Consider the following 19,250-nt stretch of genomic DNA (forward strand, 5'->3'; position numbering starts at 1 on the left):
AGCGGTTGGTTAGTAGATTCCGAGTTGAGTCTCATATGAGAAGCCTTTCCTGAACCCTTGCTGGTTAGTAAAAAAGTAGTTGCTATCGAGACGCTGCGCTACGCCTGATGCGATGATGTGTTCGAGGATGTTGCATGGGACAGATGTCGATAATATGGGGTGGTAATTACATGCGTTTGTTTTGTTTCCTGATTTCAAGGCGGGGATAATTTTGCCAGTTTTTTACTCCTCTGGAATTTCTCCGGATCACAGTGACAGAAACAGAATAGTGCTTGAATGTGTTAGAGTGTGTTTTAGAATTTTCGTATTAATACTATTTACAGCAGCGTAAGTTGTTTTCTTGAGACTATTAATTAATCTGCAATACCAGTGGCACTTATTTCTATGAGGCTCCTGTATTGACAGTCTACATCTGCTAATGGTGGAATACTGGAATGATCTTCTTGCGTGAATAGTGCCGTTAAATATTTATTGAATATGAGCGGGCATTCATTTTTTATTCAAAAACCAGTATCATTCAACAAGAAAATCGGAGCCGGAGTGTCAGTGGGTGTTATGTTTTCCAGAATTTTTGCAGTTGTGCGTCGCAAGAGACTGAAGGTCGTGGGAGTAATATTTAAACTTGGCTTTACGAATGTATACGATTGCGACCTGCCGCTTTGTCTCAGAGGTCAACAGGAAAGGTGTTCTATAGGTCCACTGCTTTCAGCGGTAGGAAACATAGCCGGTGTATGGAAAGAAAGGGAGATAAAAGCACAGTTTTTCCTGAAGGTTATTCCACTCCCAGTCAAAACACACTACAGGATTCTAAGACTGAAAATTTCTGTAGTCTGTAGTCTTGTCGTATTTAGGGCATGTCTCCTGTAGTCTGTCTTGTCTTTTGTAGTCTGTACTGTCTTCTGTAGTCTGTCTTGTCTTCTGTAGTCTGTCTTGACTTCCATCGTCTGCCTTGTGTAGTCTGTCTTGACTTGTGTAGTCTGTATTGTCTTCTGTAGTGTGTCTTTTGTAGTGCTCGTACGCTGTGTCACTGTCGTTACTGTGTCACCTGTCAATTAACACAGGGTTTGTGTGTTCCAGGGTAGGCAATGCACAAAAACGCACAGCTTGTTAATGGTCGCCTGACAATTAACACAAGCTTTGTGCATTCCAGAGTAATTCATGCCCAAAACCACTAGAATTGAAATGAAAATGATCAATTTTTATTTACTGTTTTGTGCTTTTTTTCGAGCTTGCTGATGCACCCTGTCCAGCGTTGTCCTGGCCGCAGGTTCCTAGATACATCGCCCATGAGCCAAGAAAAGTGGTCTTTGTCTTGGCTGAAAAAAGAAAAAATAGAGATCACCGCACCTACCTGCACAAAAGAATGCGAAAGCGTTGACGCCTCCTCGGCACTGGTCGCCTTTCAAATTTGGCGCCATAGTTGTTTTCTCGTTGACTTGATTGGTTATCAATTAACTCTTATTTTACCCTCATTTCACCCAACAACCATTTCGCGTTTTCAAATTTTCCGCCATGCATCATTCCCGCCCACTTACTGAATGCCCACCCAGTCAAACCACCCGTTCATTGCCTTTTGCTTCCCATTAATTACCTTATTGCCTTTGATTTATCATTCTTTTTCCTAACTCCTGGTTATGTATAGGTCAATTATCACTGGTGACGTGATTGCTCATTTCGAGTTTTCAAACCTGGCACCAAGCTTTGGCTTTGTCCATACTTCCAGTCCTTCAAATTTGGCGCTGCGCTGTAGCTCTATCTACTTTCAGCGTTTTCAAATTTCGCGGCACTTTTTCTCTGGCCCAACCACTTTTTGGACATTTTTCGCTGTAAATATTTATCTCATTATAATTTTTTTCTTGCGCAGCATCCTCACACCATCCTCTTCCAATTACAACCAATCGTATGATGCTATCTCTTCTGAGTTGCCCACAACTGCTGTGGACACGATCCCCGGCAACATAGCCTACTAAAGCTCTCACTTTATTTAAAATGTAATACTGAACAAGGCTCACGACTGGCCGAGTTGGTACTGGCTCACCTTAAAACCAGCCAGAGACACAACAAACGTGGAGACGTGAGCTCAAGAGGCTGGACTAACAAAAATTTCATTGAAGGTTTTGATTATGTGATTTGATTTGTGAGGGTTTAACGTCCCAAAGCGACTCAGGGTATGAGGGACGCAATAGCGGAGGGCTCCGGAAATTTCGACCACCTGGGGTTCTTTAGCGTGCACTGACAATGCAGAGTACACAGGAATCTAAAATTTCGTCTCCGTCGAAATTCGACTGCCACGGCCAGGATCGAACCCGCATCTTTCGGGACAGCAGCCGAGCGCCATAACCACTGAGCAACCGCGGCGGCATCATTGAAGGAAAGCCGCAAAAGAAGATCCGCGAAGAGATATGGGCGCACAATAACCCAAAGCAGTGAAAGGGCGAAGTGCAATCAAAAGTCACTGGCATTCTAATGAATCATCTAAAAAAGCGAATTCCTTATGGTGAAGGTTTAGTGACGGCTTAGCCACACGTGTCCTTAGCCTTACCGATGTAGTAAGCCTCAACTATCTACCAACAGATTTATCCCTTCTGTAAACCACTGATGTGTCGTGGAAATTAGGCGTGCAAAGAGACAAGTCATACCCAGATTTGCATTCATAAGATTGAGCGTGCAGTGCCAGATTAGAATTTGCCTTCCCCCTATAGAGTGAAAGTGCTCAGTCAGGTGCAAATTCAGATATCTGCCTGTCTGCCCATAGTAGTTGCAGCCATAAGGCAGTAGAATGCAATAAACTCCATTACTTCTGTAAGTGGCGAACCTTTTTTGTGGCTCTGTACATTGTGGAGAATTACCCATAGTTTTATCAAGCCTTTTTTAATGGCGGCGCAGAGGCCTCCTGTCTTGCACTTCGCTGTTAAGACAACAGCAGCATTACGCTTTGCCGCGACTTTCTTGAGACTGTGAAATACTGTGGAGGCAAGGTATATCAGCATCATCCGAGTGTGTGTTTTCCTTACCCTCGAGCGAGTGAAAACATACTACAACAGGTTGGTGAGATGGCCATCTGGGAACCCAGCTGCCATTAGCTTCGAAACCTGCTACATGAATGCATCCTCAGCACAGTGATGGCATGATTTATGTAAAGCTGATGTCATGCACGCGATTGCACACCCATCAAGTGTTTCTATCTTTACTGACCCTAACCAGCGACAAATACACCTCATCACCATCCTTCCCCAGCCACGAGTGGTCCGACTCGACTCGTAGCTAAAAAGAGCCTTCCCCGATCTTTGGCTGTAGCTCCGACAAACATGGTCGTCCACAAAGCGCAGGTCTGCATCAAGAAACTGCTAACGGTTCTGCTTAGACAATTCTGATGTACAAGACAGGCTTTGACCGCACACCTTAGACTCCTAAAACATCTTGTGCCATCTTATCTGAGCCTTCCATGTCCAGAAACATTAGGTAGTCATGAATATAACGAAATGCTACTATGCCAATGTCTTCCAAAGAGGGCTCTAATGCCTTATCGACTTTAGACAAAAAAATGTTGCTGAGCAAAGGTACGACCTGCGTGTAAATACCTCCCTGCCAACTGAAAAATGCGCATTTTCAGTAAAAGAAGAGCTTCATGAAGCCAGCAAACGAAATCACGCAATCGTCTGTAAAAGCATGTTCCTTGTTCACCCTGATGCAGTTTTGCACATGCCTCAGAACAGAAGTCTATCATGTGACAATGAATAGTACAGGCCCTCCATGTTGATGCTCACTGCAGAGCACCTGCCCAGGTCGCTGTCCACAAGAAACTAGAACTCCACAGAACTCCACTTTTGTGAGTTGGCAGGGCGGTATTTACATGAGAAATTAGGAGTATGCACAGGGTCCCAGGTCGCACTGTTCCTCCGCGACATTGTTCTTTCCAGAGTCGATACCGCATGAAAGCCATTTGGAAGACCTTGGTATAGTAGCATTTCATTATGCTGATAGCTACCTAATTTTCCTGCACAAGGAGGGCTCAGATAAGTTGGCACAAGATGTTTTAGAAATCTTTAGGCATGCGGTCAAAGCGTATCATTTACGTCTGAATTTCACTAATAACCGTTTGCAGTTTCTTGATTTAGACCTGCACTTTGCAGACTACCACATATGTTGGCGCCACAGCCCAAGATCGGGAAGCCCCTTAGCTATGAGTCGAACTAGTCGAGGCTGGTGAAGGACAGGTTGCCGATCAATCATATGCATCACGACTGCTTTATGGAAGTCGTGCCATCAGTGTCGAGAATGCTTTGTCGGAGCAGGTTTCCAAGCCAATGGCACCTGGGTTCCCACTTTCCCATCTCGTGCACCTGTCAGAGTGTGTTTTTACTCGCTCGAGGGAACGGAACACCGTTCACATGATGCTGACGTAGTTGAGCAGCACAAAAAGACGGGCTCTATACCTTACCTTCACGCCATTTCGCACCATCCCAAGAAAGTTGCACCAAAGTATGATGTTGCTGTTGTCTTGACCGCTGAAAGTAAGGTAGGAGCCCTTTGCTTCTTCGTTCAAACTAGGCTTGATACAACTACGGGTAATCGTCCGCTATGCACAGTGGCAGATAAAAAATGTTCACCACTTGCAAGTTTTTTGCGCTCCGCTGCCTTGTAGCTGAAACTACTATGGGCAGACAGGCAGATGTCTGAATGTGTACCTGGCTGCGAGCACTTTCATTGTATAGAGAGGAAGGCGAATTTTCACCTGACACTGCACGTTCAATCTCGTGAATGCAATTGGAGGACGACCTTTCTCTTTGCACGCCTGATTTCCGCTGCACATCAGTGGTTTAGGGAAGTGATAAATCTCTCGTGATATAGTTGAGGCTGACTACATCAGTAAGGCTAAAAACAAGCGCCTGGCTAAACCGTCGGTGAACCTTCACTGTAAGGAATTAGTTTTTTAGATGGTTTACTAGTACGTCAGTGCCTTTCGATCGTTTTTTGCCCTATACTGCTTTGGGGTTTTGCGCGCTTGAATATCTTTGCAGGTCTTCTTTTGCCGCTTTCCTTCAATAAAATTTAAGTTATTAGACCAGCCTCGTCTTGTGCTCATCTCTTCTCCTGTGTTGTGTCTTCTGGCTGGTTTTAAGATGTAATACTGAATGCCGGAAGAGAGCCATTTTAGAGTCAAGCACACTTATAAAGGCCGCAGCTATAATAAATGTCTATTTATAAAGAAATAGTGCTTACTTCATTAATTTATGCATGAAGTAAATGACACTGCATCAAAATAAAAAAGAACTAACCCTCATGGCCAAACTATAGTTACAGCAAACAAGGGGACACCATAAACCTGCCCCACACACAAAAACTTACACTTCAGGCCAATGCAGAAATCAGATCAGATTACTTCCCAAACTGCATGACACTGCCACGCAAAGTAAATATTGTGACAGGCAATAAAGGAGCAACAAAAAAGCAAACTGTAGGTAGCAGCCAATCTCATGCAGACAAGCTACAAGGTCAGGCCAACATAGACTTGGAAGGAGAAATTTGAAAAAAAAATGCCACAACAAGCACATATTAATCTTTAAGCTTTACACAGCACACTGAGCCCTTTAAATGGCAAATACTTTCCTGAAAAAACATTACAGAAGGGGCAATTTTTTTTTTGGAAATCAATTTCTTTCATGCAATTCATTGTTCTTGAAGCATGGGCAGGTACAGAATAGTCTGTTTAGTGCATGCATCCCTAAGCAATGCCATGCCAAAAACTGTACATACAGAAAAAGCTTGCCTTACTGAGTGAATACCACTCGCCATCCACTAATTTACCAGCCTGCTCCAGGTCCCTGGCACAAATCACACGCAACTTGGTGGCTTGCACAACTTCTATGCAACTCTTGGTGTTTAGCTGGAAAAAAATGAGGGATCAGCGAGATATAAAATTTTACATGCATTGCTTTGTTTCAATGACTAAGAAAAAACTGCATTTTCTGTGAGCGCAACTATTTTTTCGCGCTAGCTTTTTACAGTAAACTATGTTTATTGCGACCTCACTACTGACTTGCTGCACAGTCCCAGCACTACTGTGTATAGCTCAATGGTTTCAAATGCTTGTTAGATCTAAGCGCTTGGGCTTGCACTGGTTAATGCAGAAAGCCTCTAAAAGGGCAGCCAGAGCTTCGAGCTTTAAGCCATAGGTATTCAGAAGCTCTGTGGTTCTGTGGGACAACATTTGGCTGGGTGACACAGTAGCAATTGCTGCTCCAGTTACTTTCACTCCATTGCAAAAATATCGCACAGCAGAGACCTGTGCTCCATTTTGCATTGCAGAAACAGAAACAATCACTGAAATTCAAAGCACACATACTAAATGCACACCTACCTTTCAACACAGCTTCATAATTATGAGTAGAATTATTGCAATGAAATACCAGTCAGCACATGCAGTTTTCAATTTATCCAAAAATTATAAGCATTGACAAACAATAAACATTAAAAGGGAAATAAAATAGCCAGAATTGTTTAAAAAATCTGTCAGAAGAAATATCCGACATCCACTACAGTCCAGCAGTTCTTTGGAATTATGCACCTTCAAACCACACTTTCTTACAGGCACATTTGCACAGAAATTTGGTTGAACCTGATCTTTAAGAATCTTTTTTGGGTGCAACAGCAGGAAGAAACCAGGTTTCACCCAAAAACGAAAGGCCCGTACACATTGCATCACAAGCCCAGATGGCGCACTTGAGTCGCCTCTTATGCTTATGCAAAAAACAAGAACATAGATATCTTGACTAAATCGAAAAAAGAGGACGTGCAATGCATGCGTAATGCAGAGAAGATATAAGCAATACCACACTAAAATGCCGGGAGGATTCCAAGAGTAGGTGAATGCATGAATGGGTGGCAATCAGATGTCTAAATGAGAATAGGAAATTTGAGAAAAAAGGGTGGTAGCATGTGGCACAGGATACAGTTACCTAAGATGAATAGGAGAACCATTGTTCTGCACTAATTTTAACGGCACACCCACACGACAGAAAAAATCAGTAACTCCAGGAACGGACTGCGTATCATGCGACTCAATGTCATTTACCATTGCAAATGGCACCAGCACTGCGGACTGCACGAGGAAAAGTAGACATATTTTTGCTCTCAACTTTTAGCAGGAGTCAGCTGCGCTTTTAGGAGCAAAGCTTTTAAGTACGGCAACATTGGCACTTTGTTTTACTGACATGAGGGTGCTCGTGAGTGTGCAAGTCCCATGTTTGTTTTGCACCAAATGTCTTTATTGCAAGGTATGTTTAACTAAAGAGGGGCATCTAACAAGGACGTCAGCCCTCCACTAGGGCAGCTCTCCTTTAATTCACTTCTATATCCCTCCCTAATATCACGGTTTAAGTGTCCACCAATATGTGATGCAGTTACTCTTACATTTCCTTCAATTTTTTCCTTCACCTAATTTTAAATTTTTCAAGGATGCAGCTTATTTAGGCTTATTTTATTTTGTGATGCGATATAGTGCTGTTTATTTTTTATTTTTTTTTTATTTTTTTTGCCTCTTTGCACCAAAAAGAATGTGACTGTCTATTGTCCCGCTCTGCTGCTGTATGCACCGTAAGGGGGCGGAGGATTTTTCAAGCCGCAAATGTACGGCTTTTCCCTCCGCCTCCTTCCACTTCTTTGTGGAGAATAAAACTTGTATGTATGTATGTATGTAGGTACAAACTGTGCAGTATAACCATATGCTATGGCAATAAACCAGCAATAAATTTGTGCTTACAGCAGTTTGCCCAGTGCATTGCAAAGATGCTATGCCATAGAAGGATTGGTGTCATCGTGCAATGTTAAATTACTGACAATTTGGTCTCGGTATCAGAGATACTGGTAAACCATCACTGTAGAGCACAATGTTTTTTAAAGAAATAAATGAACATATAGGTCATTTTCGAGGACACATATGCATACCAGGCAACAGGTGTGCAATGACAAAGCACGTTGATGTTAACAGCAGCTGCGTCAAGAGCTACATCAGCGACTATATTTTGTACAAGTCTACAGTTCCGGTAATTATAAGCTGAGGTACTGCTGTGAAGTGCATGTAGAGTTTGCATACATTTCTAAACCTAGCTGCAAGCCTATGTTGAAAATATTTGTCTAAATAGGCAGCTAAGATATGCATCACTGAAAAAGAATAACTACCATGAACGGATCAGGAGGGATGACACAGCCGAAGGCAGGAAGCACGCATGGCCCAATAGATGATGGCCGCTGGCAACTGCAAATAAATACATCCAGAGCAACAGCTATCAGTAGCTGTAGCCATGACATGAATGACAAGAGAGAAAATTGTCTACTGCTTTAAAAACTAAAATTAGACATAATATTAGTAAATAAAAACCAATGAGCTAGCCCATGACAAAAGAAATGAACAGATTTTATGTAATGCACCCATATACATTCTTTGAGAAGAGTCACAATGACTGTTATAACCACACTGAAAGATGAGCTGGCTGAAATACCGCACACCAATTTGAATATAGGATCTGCAGGTTTTCATAAATTACTCTCATGGTGCCTTGCACCAATGTCTAGGAATTAAATAGAAAGTTGCAATCAGTCTGCCTTGTTTAAATGAGAAGAGAGAATTGAAAAAGCATGCCTTCACTAGCAAGAAGCTTGAAATTTCACAGCACAGCTTAGCATCATAAAAAAATTGGTAGCGCATTTAAGAAATCTGCATACAATTAAAACCTGCACAAATTTGTCGACTGGCAATGCAAGTAAGGGCAAGAGAAACAAAAAATACCGAAGAACACTCGTGAGTGCGGTGATGGCAGGTCTGTGGGTAGGATCCCGTGCCTGAGACGAGTTTCGAGCTCGGAGAATCGCCGGCAGCACAGCTGATGAGAATAAAATCAAAGTGAAAGTAAGTAACAAAAACCATCGACAATGGCGAACGACTTGAATGCGGGCCGCACAAGCCAGGGATATAGCAAAAAGGTAGAAATCCTAAATAAGTGTGCAGTTGCATCCCCAACAGCTCGCAGTGCACAGAAGGAGAAAAAGCATCGACGCTTACTGCTCAGGAGACGCAAGATTCACCTAACTTTGACATAACACTGCCTCAAATCCTGTTCGACTGGGGAAGCACACATAAGTTTACAAATGACAAGGCGAGGAATATGCACCAGCCTTTCGCATGCGATCACTGTCTCAGAATAATTTTAATATGACGAATATTAAGGCACAAGCACTAATCCGATATGTACCAGCCCTGAGCAAAATAGTCCGGTGTCTAATGGCAGCTGGCCTAGCGCGAGCGCTCCGCCGCGCGGCATTCCTCGCTCATCGTCTTCTACGCAGTGCAAATCCATGCTTTTGCACTGTGTCGAAGCGCTAGCAAGACGAAGCGTAACTCTGTTGTGATATCTGGTGCGATTTTTATTTACCACGGCACGCGAGTACTAAATGCACATAAAGACAATGAGAACACTTGTCATGCAGGATATAGGCCCTGCTTTTTTGGCGCCGCATTATAGCTGCGGCAACCGCAGGCGTACTGCCTCCACTCACATCCCTATATAGCCGCATACAAATAGCGCGTGTCAATACAGATCATTAGCAAAGAAACGCAGAGCGGGACTCACCGGTCATGCGATTCATCCAGGCTTAGTAAAACCCCGCAGGAGTCTTCGTTAGCTTTTACGGATGACAAGACGTCGCAGCACTGTCTTCTTGGCTTACCCGTTGAAACTCGCCAATGTTGACAGGCTGTAATTCTGGTCGTTGGCTTCCAAAACACACTCCTGCTCACCTTACTATTGAATGAGTTCTTCACACGTGTCCGCCGTACAAGCACTCAAGCAATGCCTCAAAGAGGCAAATAATACAAAACGCGACGCGTCGTTTGCGCTGCAATGGCGCCGACGGCTGCGCTTTCGCGTCGTTGGAAAATTGCAACCGACAAGTTTGTTTTCGAAACAATGAATAATTAAATTATCTCCATAACAAAGACGTTCAATTTTTTAATAATTATTTTTACATAATATATAATTATATTTACATATTTATGAATATTAAAGCGCTTTTAGTTACTTTTTTCTGGCATGTCGTTTGTAGAAGCTGCGATCCTGTGATCCCCTGAAGTGACCCGGATGCACTAGCTATAGTGCATAGAAATATACTGGCTAGTGTGCGCAGCGCGCGCGTTTCTAACGGGAGGGCGAGGCCCCCGCCGCAATGACTGCGCGGAGAGGCCGCAAGGGGCGCTGCCGGTCGAGTGGGTGCGTCTGTCGTCGGCTGTCGCGCCGATGCCGAAGCCTCGCGCGATTGCTTAGGGCGTGTAAAATCAATGTTTGACAGGCATCATTTCTTAGATTGTGAAGCTGGAAGACGCTAAACGTGAGCAAAAACGTCCTGAGATGTTAAAGGTTAAGAGGTAATGCAAAGAGAGGACGTGTTTGGTTCCCTTCTGTGGAAGCGGTTATCGGTCTAACGAAGAAAAGGTGTCTGTTCACTGCACCGGCGGACCCAGCACGGCTTGCTGAATGGGAAAATAATATCAAGAGGGCAGACAGAAGGCTGACACCGAAGACTGTAGTGTGCGAAAAACATTTTGAGGGCGAATGTATCGAAACATCTTTTAAGATTACGGTGAACAGCGTCATGAACGAACCCGCCTGAGAGAATTCACGCCTGAAGCCCGATGCTGTCCCTACAGTATTTGAAAATTACCCAGATCATCTTGTGCCTAAAAGGACGGTCAAAAGGAAGGTGCAGTCGACGGCGATGATACGTGGGTTAATTGGCTAAAGTATTTTTTTTGCTATTTTATGATAAGCAGCACGTCACTGCCGCTAAAAGTCTCCGCCAACACTGCATCAGCGTTGGACTTAAGAGCGTTAGCTACGAGAGCTTCAAGTGTTTAGATCGAGGTGCTCAGCAAACGTGGAGAAGACAAAATACAAACATCTGAGGGCGTTTGGTTTCGGAAACATTCCTTCTAAGATACAAGCAGCTCCATCTGCTTCAGAGATTTTGCACTACTATTGCTATTTAGAGCCACCTTCGCTATATACGAAATGTTTCCTCCTTATATATCAGTTAACGAATTGGGGCACGCCACCGCAACGATGCAGGTCACACGAATGCCCTTTTTCATGCAGGCCTTACTCACATGGATTACCACGCTGCCGGGCTGTCAAGGCAGCTGTTACATCCTGGACATGGATTCCGACGTTTGGCAGCAAGCTGACTTCATGGACAACGAAAGCGACGCCGTGCAGTACCCGCTTGTTTCAACTTTTCCCCATCTGGCGAACCGTTTCCGCATCTGGCAACCAGGAACTGCGCTCAGCGCCACCGCATCGATTGGAGTACAAATACCGCCATCACACTGCGATCACTCGGGGCACGCCACCGCAACGATGCAGGTCACACGAATGCCCTTTTTCATGCAGGTTGGTTACTTACCAAATTCAATTTGCATTCGCTCTGATAACGCGTTTTTGGTTGCGGTGTCGTGCCCCATCGACGCTGACTGCAGTTTGCGAAAGTTCTTGTGCACTTCATGTTACCAGTGTATCAACGCCTATGTCGTTTGCCTAATGCTTGTGCTAGCCGGGGATGTGGAATTGAACCCAAGACCCCCAGAAAATAACGCCCCTAACCCGTCCCTCGAGTCAATCGCCTTGGCTATATCCCGCATTGAATGCTCTCAAAAAACTATGCTTAGTGAACTAGCGTTGATTCGGGCTGCTCAGTCGAAGGTCGAGGATTCAATATCGAGCCTTTCGGTGCGAGTTGACGCCCTGGAACAAATCACGAGCTCTAATCAGTTAAGTAGCCCGAGTTTATCAGCCGATCCTGATATGGCTAAACTTTCATCCGACATTAAGCTACTTTCAGAAAAATGTGATGACGCTGAAAACCGTCTCCGACGGTCCAATTTGCTGTTTTTTGGAATCACAGATCAACAAGATGAATCATGGTCCGAGTCTGAATCGCGGATTATTTCATTCTGCGTGGACGAGCTCGATGTCACAATTGATAGCCATGATATTGAGCGTGTTCACAGACTTGGCCGTTTCCAACAAGGAAAAAACCGCCCTATCATTGTAAATTTTATGAGATTTAAAAACAAAGGGCGTATCCTTTTTGCCAGTTCCAAGCTTAAAAATTCTTCCTTTTCTGTCCGTGAGGACTACTCTGCACGCGTTCGCTTGGCAAGGAAGAAACTTTTTTCGTATGGTCAGCAATGAGGTGGCTCATTTAAAATCCGTTTTGAGTCGTAGGACACCTATATCGCCTGAAAACAATGCTTCCTTCGAGGATTAAGGAGCTCATATACAAATCGTTGTTTTTGTCCCATTTAAATTATTGTCACCTTGTCTGGGGCATGACCACTCTGAATAATCTAGACAAAATTTATCTACTTCAAAAGAAAGCAATAAGGTGCATATTCCAGCTTAGTTTCAACCAGCATACAAACCAGTACTTTGAAGATGCATGTATTATGAAAATTTTTGACATCTATAGTTTTCAACTGCTTTCGAGATATAAGAAGGAGCTACTTCGTCATACTGATTATTTGAGGAGACTGGCCTCCCTAACGCCGAGCGAGAAGCTGTATAACACTAGACAACACTCCCCGTGGCAGACTAAAACTCCAAGAACAAACTACGGATTACAAATGATTGCCTTCCAGTTGCCTAAACACCTAAACACGTTACATCATAAAAATATTGACATAATTAGTACGCCGATCCGTGACCTTTGTAAACATTTCCTGTGCTTCAAAAATTAGTCTGCTTTTATAATCATTTCATTTTTCCTTTTTATTCAGTGTTTGCATCAAAAGTTTGTAGTACTAATTTTGTTATTGTGATACTGTTGCACAATATGTATTCTTTGTTCCGCTGATGCCTTTGTATATGTAGGGGCCGAGGGCTCGTCAAGCCTTGCTGGCTTTTTTCCTTGGCCCTTTTCATCGTTGTGATGAATAAATCTCTATTATTATTATTATTATTATCATGAACAACAAACAGTTTGTGTACGATGCTGTTAAAGATTCTGTGGTTGAATCAAATTTATAGCGCTCACCGCAGGCACACAGGTCCTTTATGCACCAATGTTTCCAGTATCGCACGCGTGCAGCCCCTGCCCCAACCGATAAATCAGTTTCCGTTTTACTAACAAATATCCGAAGTTATTTTCCAAAGAAAGAAGCTGTTGAAGCTATATTGCAAGACAACAGCACAGATATTGCCATCTTTACTGAAACGTGGCTCACACCTGATATACTGAATGACGAACTTTTCCAAGATAAGCAATCCTTCACTTGTTTCCGTCGTGACAGACCAGGGCGTAGGGGAGGCGGCGTGATGGTTCTTGTTAAAAGTATTCTGGTCTCTTCTGCTATCGCAGTCAATAGTAAAAGCGAAATCATTTGCGTGAACGTTTCTCTTGCTCATTGCACTAATATAATAATTGCATGTTACCAAGCACCTGACTCCGATCATTCCTTCATCGACGACTTAAGTATCATTCTGCTCGACATAAATAAACAGTTTCCCAATGCCAACCTCATAGTTAGTGGCGATTTCAATTTCCCAGACATCGACTGGGATAATCTAACCGCATCTTCCCGCCATTCCAGAGAATTTTTGGACCTTATTCTTTCGTTTGACCTCTCTCAAGCAGTCAAAATACCAACTCGGGGCACCAACATCCTAGATCTTGCTCTTGCATCTAATCCTGATTTAATCCAGTCTTTGTCATCCATCACCGGTCTTAGCGATCATAGCATAGTGTTGTTCAACTTTTCAGTTCGCATTACTTCACGACAACGCTCAGTGAAACACATACGTGACTACAAAAAAGCCAATTTTTCTAAAATCAATGAGGAACTAGCCAAATTTCTTCTCCACTTCGAACAGACTGCTTCTTTCAGGTCTATTGATGACAACTGGTCCATGTATAAAGAAAAAATTACCTCTTTAACTGAATCCTATGTACCCCTCGTTTGCATTCGTGGTGATGCCGTAAAACCATGGTTTACCAACTCTTTAAGAAGTCTGTGCAATAAGAAAAAACGATTATTTAGAGAAGCTAAGAGCTCCAACTTAGCGTCTAAATGGGAGAAATACTTTAGCTGTCTGAGAAATTATACCAAGTTGCTTAAGAGCACTAAACAAAACTTTTACAACAATGACCTACTCGATATCCTTCGAAACAACCCAAAAAAGTTTTGGACTATTTTAACTCCAGGTCGTAGCGGTTCACATAATATATCTTTATTAGATCAAGATGGTTGTCATGTTCCAAATGAGCTTCGCTCGGACGTAATGAATACGTACTTCTCATCTGTTTTCACCAACGAACCAGCCGTAAACATTCCTAAATCACAGAGCCTAAATGTATCTGAAATGCCACCTGTTAGTATCTCAGCCGAAGGAATATGTAGACTTATTGAAGATTTAAAGGTATCAAGTGCTCCTGGGCCCGACAACATTTCTGCGAAAATTCTTGAAGGTACCAAAGTAATATCCAGTCATTTCCTGCAAATCATTTTTACGCAATCCATTTCTAGCGGCCAAATCCCGTATGAGTGGAAGATTAACCGAGTCGTGCCTTGCTTTAAGGCAGGTAACCGCTCTGATCCATCAAATTATCGTCCCATCTCGCTAACATGCATTGCGTGCAAACTACTTGAACATATTATTTACTCCCAAGTAGCTAATCACCTCGATAGAATTTTTTTTCTTTCCAAACCAACACGGATTCCGTTCAGGCTACTCATGTGAAACTCAACTTTTCGAATTTACGACTGACCTCCACCTAAACCTTGACTCCTTGTTTCAGACAGATATTATCTACCTCGATTTTTCGAAAGCTTTCGACCGATTCCTCACCAGCGCCTCTTGGCTAAACTTTCCTCCCTTTCACTGCACCCGCTGATATTATCATGGATTTGCAGTTTCCTAACTAATCGTTCGCAATACACCGTCATCAACAACCATCCTTCTACCGTCACTAAAGTCACCTCTGGAGTACCTCAGGGCTCTGTTCTTGGGCCGCTCCTGTTTCTTGTCTTTATCAATGACCTTCCTGTCGGCATTTCATCATCCATCCGTTTGTTCGCAGATGATTGCGTTCTTTACCGCCGTGTTAGCACTACGAACGACCAGTCATTGCTGCAGGACGACTTGAACTTGATACAATGTTGGTGCTCGACCTGGCTCATGAAACTGAACGAAACTAAATGCAAGTTTATGCACGTGTCCCGTAAACGATCTAACCTGCACTTTTCTTACACGCTAAACAGGACCGCGCTATCTGAAGTTGAATCCTAGAGATACCTCGGCATAGAAATAACAAGTGATCTTAACTGGTCGAAGCACATAACGTCTCTTGCTGCTAGCGTTTCTAAATCACTAGGATTCATCAGACGATCGCTCACATTTTCTCCCCCTAAGGTTAGACTAATCGCATACGAAACTTTCATCCGCACTAAACTTGAATATGCATCGAGCATTTGGAATCCCCATCAAAAGTACTTAACACATATGTTAGAAGTCATTCAAAATCGAGCCGCTCGGTTTATAATATCAAATTATGATTCTCGGTCGAGTGTTACAAATATCAAATCCTCTGTTGGTTTACCTTCCTTGGCATCCCGTCGTAAGATAGCAAGACTCTGTCTATTTCATAAACTTTATTATAATTTTCCCCAACTGCGTGAGAGCCTAATTATGCCCCCTTTAAGATCATCGCGACGTTTGTATAATTGCCGTAGTATTCAACGCATTCATGGTTCAACCAATGCGTTCAATTCCTCGTTCTTGCCAGCTGCCATAGCCGAGTGGAATATCCTTCCAGACAGTGTTGTGAATGAAGTTAATTCCCTAAAATTTAAACAGATGTTAATTGATTTATTCCCCAACTAATTCCTGTTGAAGGCCCTTTTTTCTTTTTTTTGTTTACTAACTTACTTGCTTGTTTTTCTTTTGAAGTGTTCACAGTTGTATCTAGATGTGTTAAGTTTATGTTCCAATTTTGTTCTTTGTGACATGATTACTGTTCGCCCCCCCCCTTATGTAATGCCCCCTGGGGCACTTAAGGGTAAATAAATGATGATGATGATGATGTATAAACGTGTGCATTACAACAAGACGAATCGTTTGACCGAATCCGGAACTCTCTGCGACAAACGATTAGGCCATATGGCTGTCTGGATGTCCCCGGAATGCACAGTTTGGGGGCGAAAAGGTCGTCGGTGCGAATCGCACACATATTTTGGGCTTCATATAACTATTTATTTATCCTCAGGAACATGACAAGTCAAATGACACCACTTCGATCATTCTTCGTCAAACGGGCGGCCCCCAAATTTGATGCAAATGGGGATCCCCGGGGTAACACTTCGATAGCCGCTATACTGGCATATGTAAAACGGATCGAAGGTATCTGTGACAACTGAGGCTCTACGCACCCGCTGTTGCTATGTGATATAGTGTGGTAACTGTCTTGGCCAATTTGACCTTCCCTGCAGACAGATGTGTCCTTGACAAACGTAGGTAGTAAGAGCTAGCTGACGCTCTTAAAACCGAAACGCGGAAAAATGACATCGGGGTGTCTTTGAACATTTATACAGAGAACTGCGGGCATGTACATACATGCTGCCTTTGTGTAGCCGGATGATTATGGCGAGTAATTTTTCCTGATTGTCGATAAACGACATTCTTTTCCGCGACGCGCGTATAAGTGTCCTTGGCCTTTTCTGCGCATGTAGTAGTAGCTGTACATTATGTTACATGGCTTGAACATGTCACAGAAGCCAAGAGGACACTTACTTTCAGTAGCGCCATTCGACTTCTGCACGCCGATTGGTGTGCAGGCGCTGTCGTGGCTGGCTATGCATGCCACCATCGCAAGCACGTGTGGATACACAGGCACCGCTGGCTTTGTCGCTTGTGTATTACAGCTTTCTTGGCTTTCAAAGCCGCATTATACTCTTGAGCATGCACTACTTTCGTTACACTGTCATGTGGGAACAGAAGAGATTTAAGTGGGTGCTCGAGCAGTGCGTCTCCTCTAAGCCAATTCTCGTTCGGTGAGAGAGCCAGGTCGCGGGAAGCAAGTTGAAAACTCGATTCGCCAATGTGAATGAGCACTTCATTTCGCTCGGCGCCCGTCACTAACAGACCAGAGCACCTCGCATCCTCTTCGCGACTCGCCACAGTGAACGCGCTTTGAAGCATATTTGGTCCATTTGACCGTATCGCTGTCACACGACAGCACGACAGCATTTCTAGAATTCTGCAGTAAAACAATTACTCTCACCAGGAATCTGTCGCGCGACACATCGCACGACAGGTATCTGTCGCGCGGCATATCCCACGACAAGCTGTTGTGTCGCGCGACACGCCGCACGACAGGTAGTTTTGTCGCGTGAAAAGAGGCGCGCTAGAAGTCTGTCGCGCGACTGAACCCATGACAGGCAACTTTGCTGAGGCACGCAATCTCTGTCGCGCGGCACGACTCCCTCTGTCGCACGACAGTACCTGCGACAGAAACCTGTCGCGCGACAAATGCTGCGACAGGGACCTTCTTCGCACGACAAAATGCAGGAAAGATGTCTGTCGTGCGGCAGAACCTACTACAAACAGCTTTGTCGCGCGAAAGAACCCACAACACGAACCTGGTCGCACAACACAAGGCACGACAAGACAGCTTGTCTTGCGACACAATATTCTGTCGAGCGACAGATGCGCGACGAAAAATTCTGTCGTGCGTTTTGATCGGGCTCCGCTGCTCTCACATATAGAACAGAGAAAGGGAACGTAAAGCAGATGTGAAAACATTTAATAATACTCCTGAAGGATAAAAACTAAGATTTGGGCGACAACCACACGGTCATGTCAGACCATTGTATACATCAGCGCATCACAAGCCATAATTTGCACTTACGACTATTGACTGTGTCAGAGTTCAAAAATGACACCTTTTACATGATTGTTTTCTCGAACCTTTAATTATTTACGAAGGCATCATTTTTTGTCTTTACGTGACTGACCCCTTCCTACCCGGAGCGGCAGATTCAGGCACATTTTTTTTTGTCCATCTGTGAGCTGATGCACTGTTTTAAGCAAGTGCTATATAAACATGAAGACAGAAAACTATTCATTACGCGATTTCTGTATGCACGGAGCCAGCAACTGTTTTTAGTTAGCGCTGCTCATCCTTGCTGGCAGTACACATATTGGGAACAGAATAAGGCGTTTCGTTGCGTTTGGTTCAGTGTGCGCCGTTCATATAAGATTGATAGGTGCACCTTAATCCTGCAGCACTGGGGGAGCCGCATAGATGACGAGGAGTATCTCCTGGGTTACGCTACATTGCGACTGAATGTTGATGCAATCTTCTCTCGTGACGGTTCTTACAAAATTAAATGTTCTAAAAACAACTAGTCGCCTATCACTTAATCGTCAGGTCGGCTCTGCATGTATGGTGTTCGGCTGGTGATATAAAAACAGCGACACTGAATACCGGACGCGGCGACCACAGTCGATAAACACGGGATGAAAAATACGAAAAGCGGAGTCCATTATGTACGCCCGTTAAAAAATCTCACTGCATCAACATTAGCACGCAGCTCCGACCACAGTGTTTTCTACTATCGACATGTAGAGCTTCTGGACAGGAAACTCCAAACACAAAACTGTTACCAGTAACTTAGCTACATATTGAAACTATGGAGTAGTGCAGGTACAGACACAAAGCAGAATGACAAAAATTGCATAATTGGGCTGAAGGGTAACGTTTTGTTGTTCAGAAATCATATAACAAAAGTCGCCTTAAATGTTATTTCGTTTCAGGCTCACAGAATGCTTCCTGCTATTACATGGTCTATAGTTTAGGGATAATAAACATGACTATGGCCTATGCCTAGTTTTCTTCCTGACAATTTTATCATCTATGCAGAGGAAATATTGGGGTCACCACCCAAAAATAAATTTTCGTTCTCCATGAAGCCTTATCAAGTACACGCCCCAGTAAACACCGTAGGATGTAGAAGCCCCATAATACAATATTTTGACCGAGTTGGTTACCTACTTACATATTAAAAATGCAAAGACCATACAAAACAAGAGAAGGACACAGCAGAGCTGCGTTTGTTTCTTCTGTTTTGCCGTCTTTGCGTTGTTAATATGGAAGGATGTACAAGGTGCATGTCTATATATAAATGATCCATCTTAAAGTTAATG

At 43.5% G+C, this 19,250-nt stretch overlaps 1 long non-coding RNA gene across 1 annotated transcript; it reads right to left on the reverse strand.

Annotated features, from left to right (window-relative positions):
* Positions 1–1,177: 1,177 nt before the first annotated feature.
* Positions 1,178–5,789, reverse strand: LOC144134881 (uncharacterized). The gene is made up of 2 exons (XR_013315288.1): positions 5,758–5,789; positions 1,178–1,316 (listed from the first exon to the last, which is right to left on the reverse strand). It is a non-coding gene; the product is annotated as an uncharacterized LOC144134881 (long non-coding RNA).
* Positions 5,790–19,250: the final 13,461 nt, after the last annotated feature.

Source organism: Amblyomma americanum, chromosome 5 (assembly GCF_052857255.1).
Source record: "Amblyomma americanum isolate KBUSLIRL-KWMA chromosome 5, ASM5285725v1, whole genome shotgun sequence".
NCBI classification, from domain to species: domain Eukaryota; kingdom Metazoa; phylum Arthropoda; class Arachnida; order Ixodida; family Ixodidae; genus Amblyomma; species Amblyomma americanum.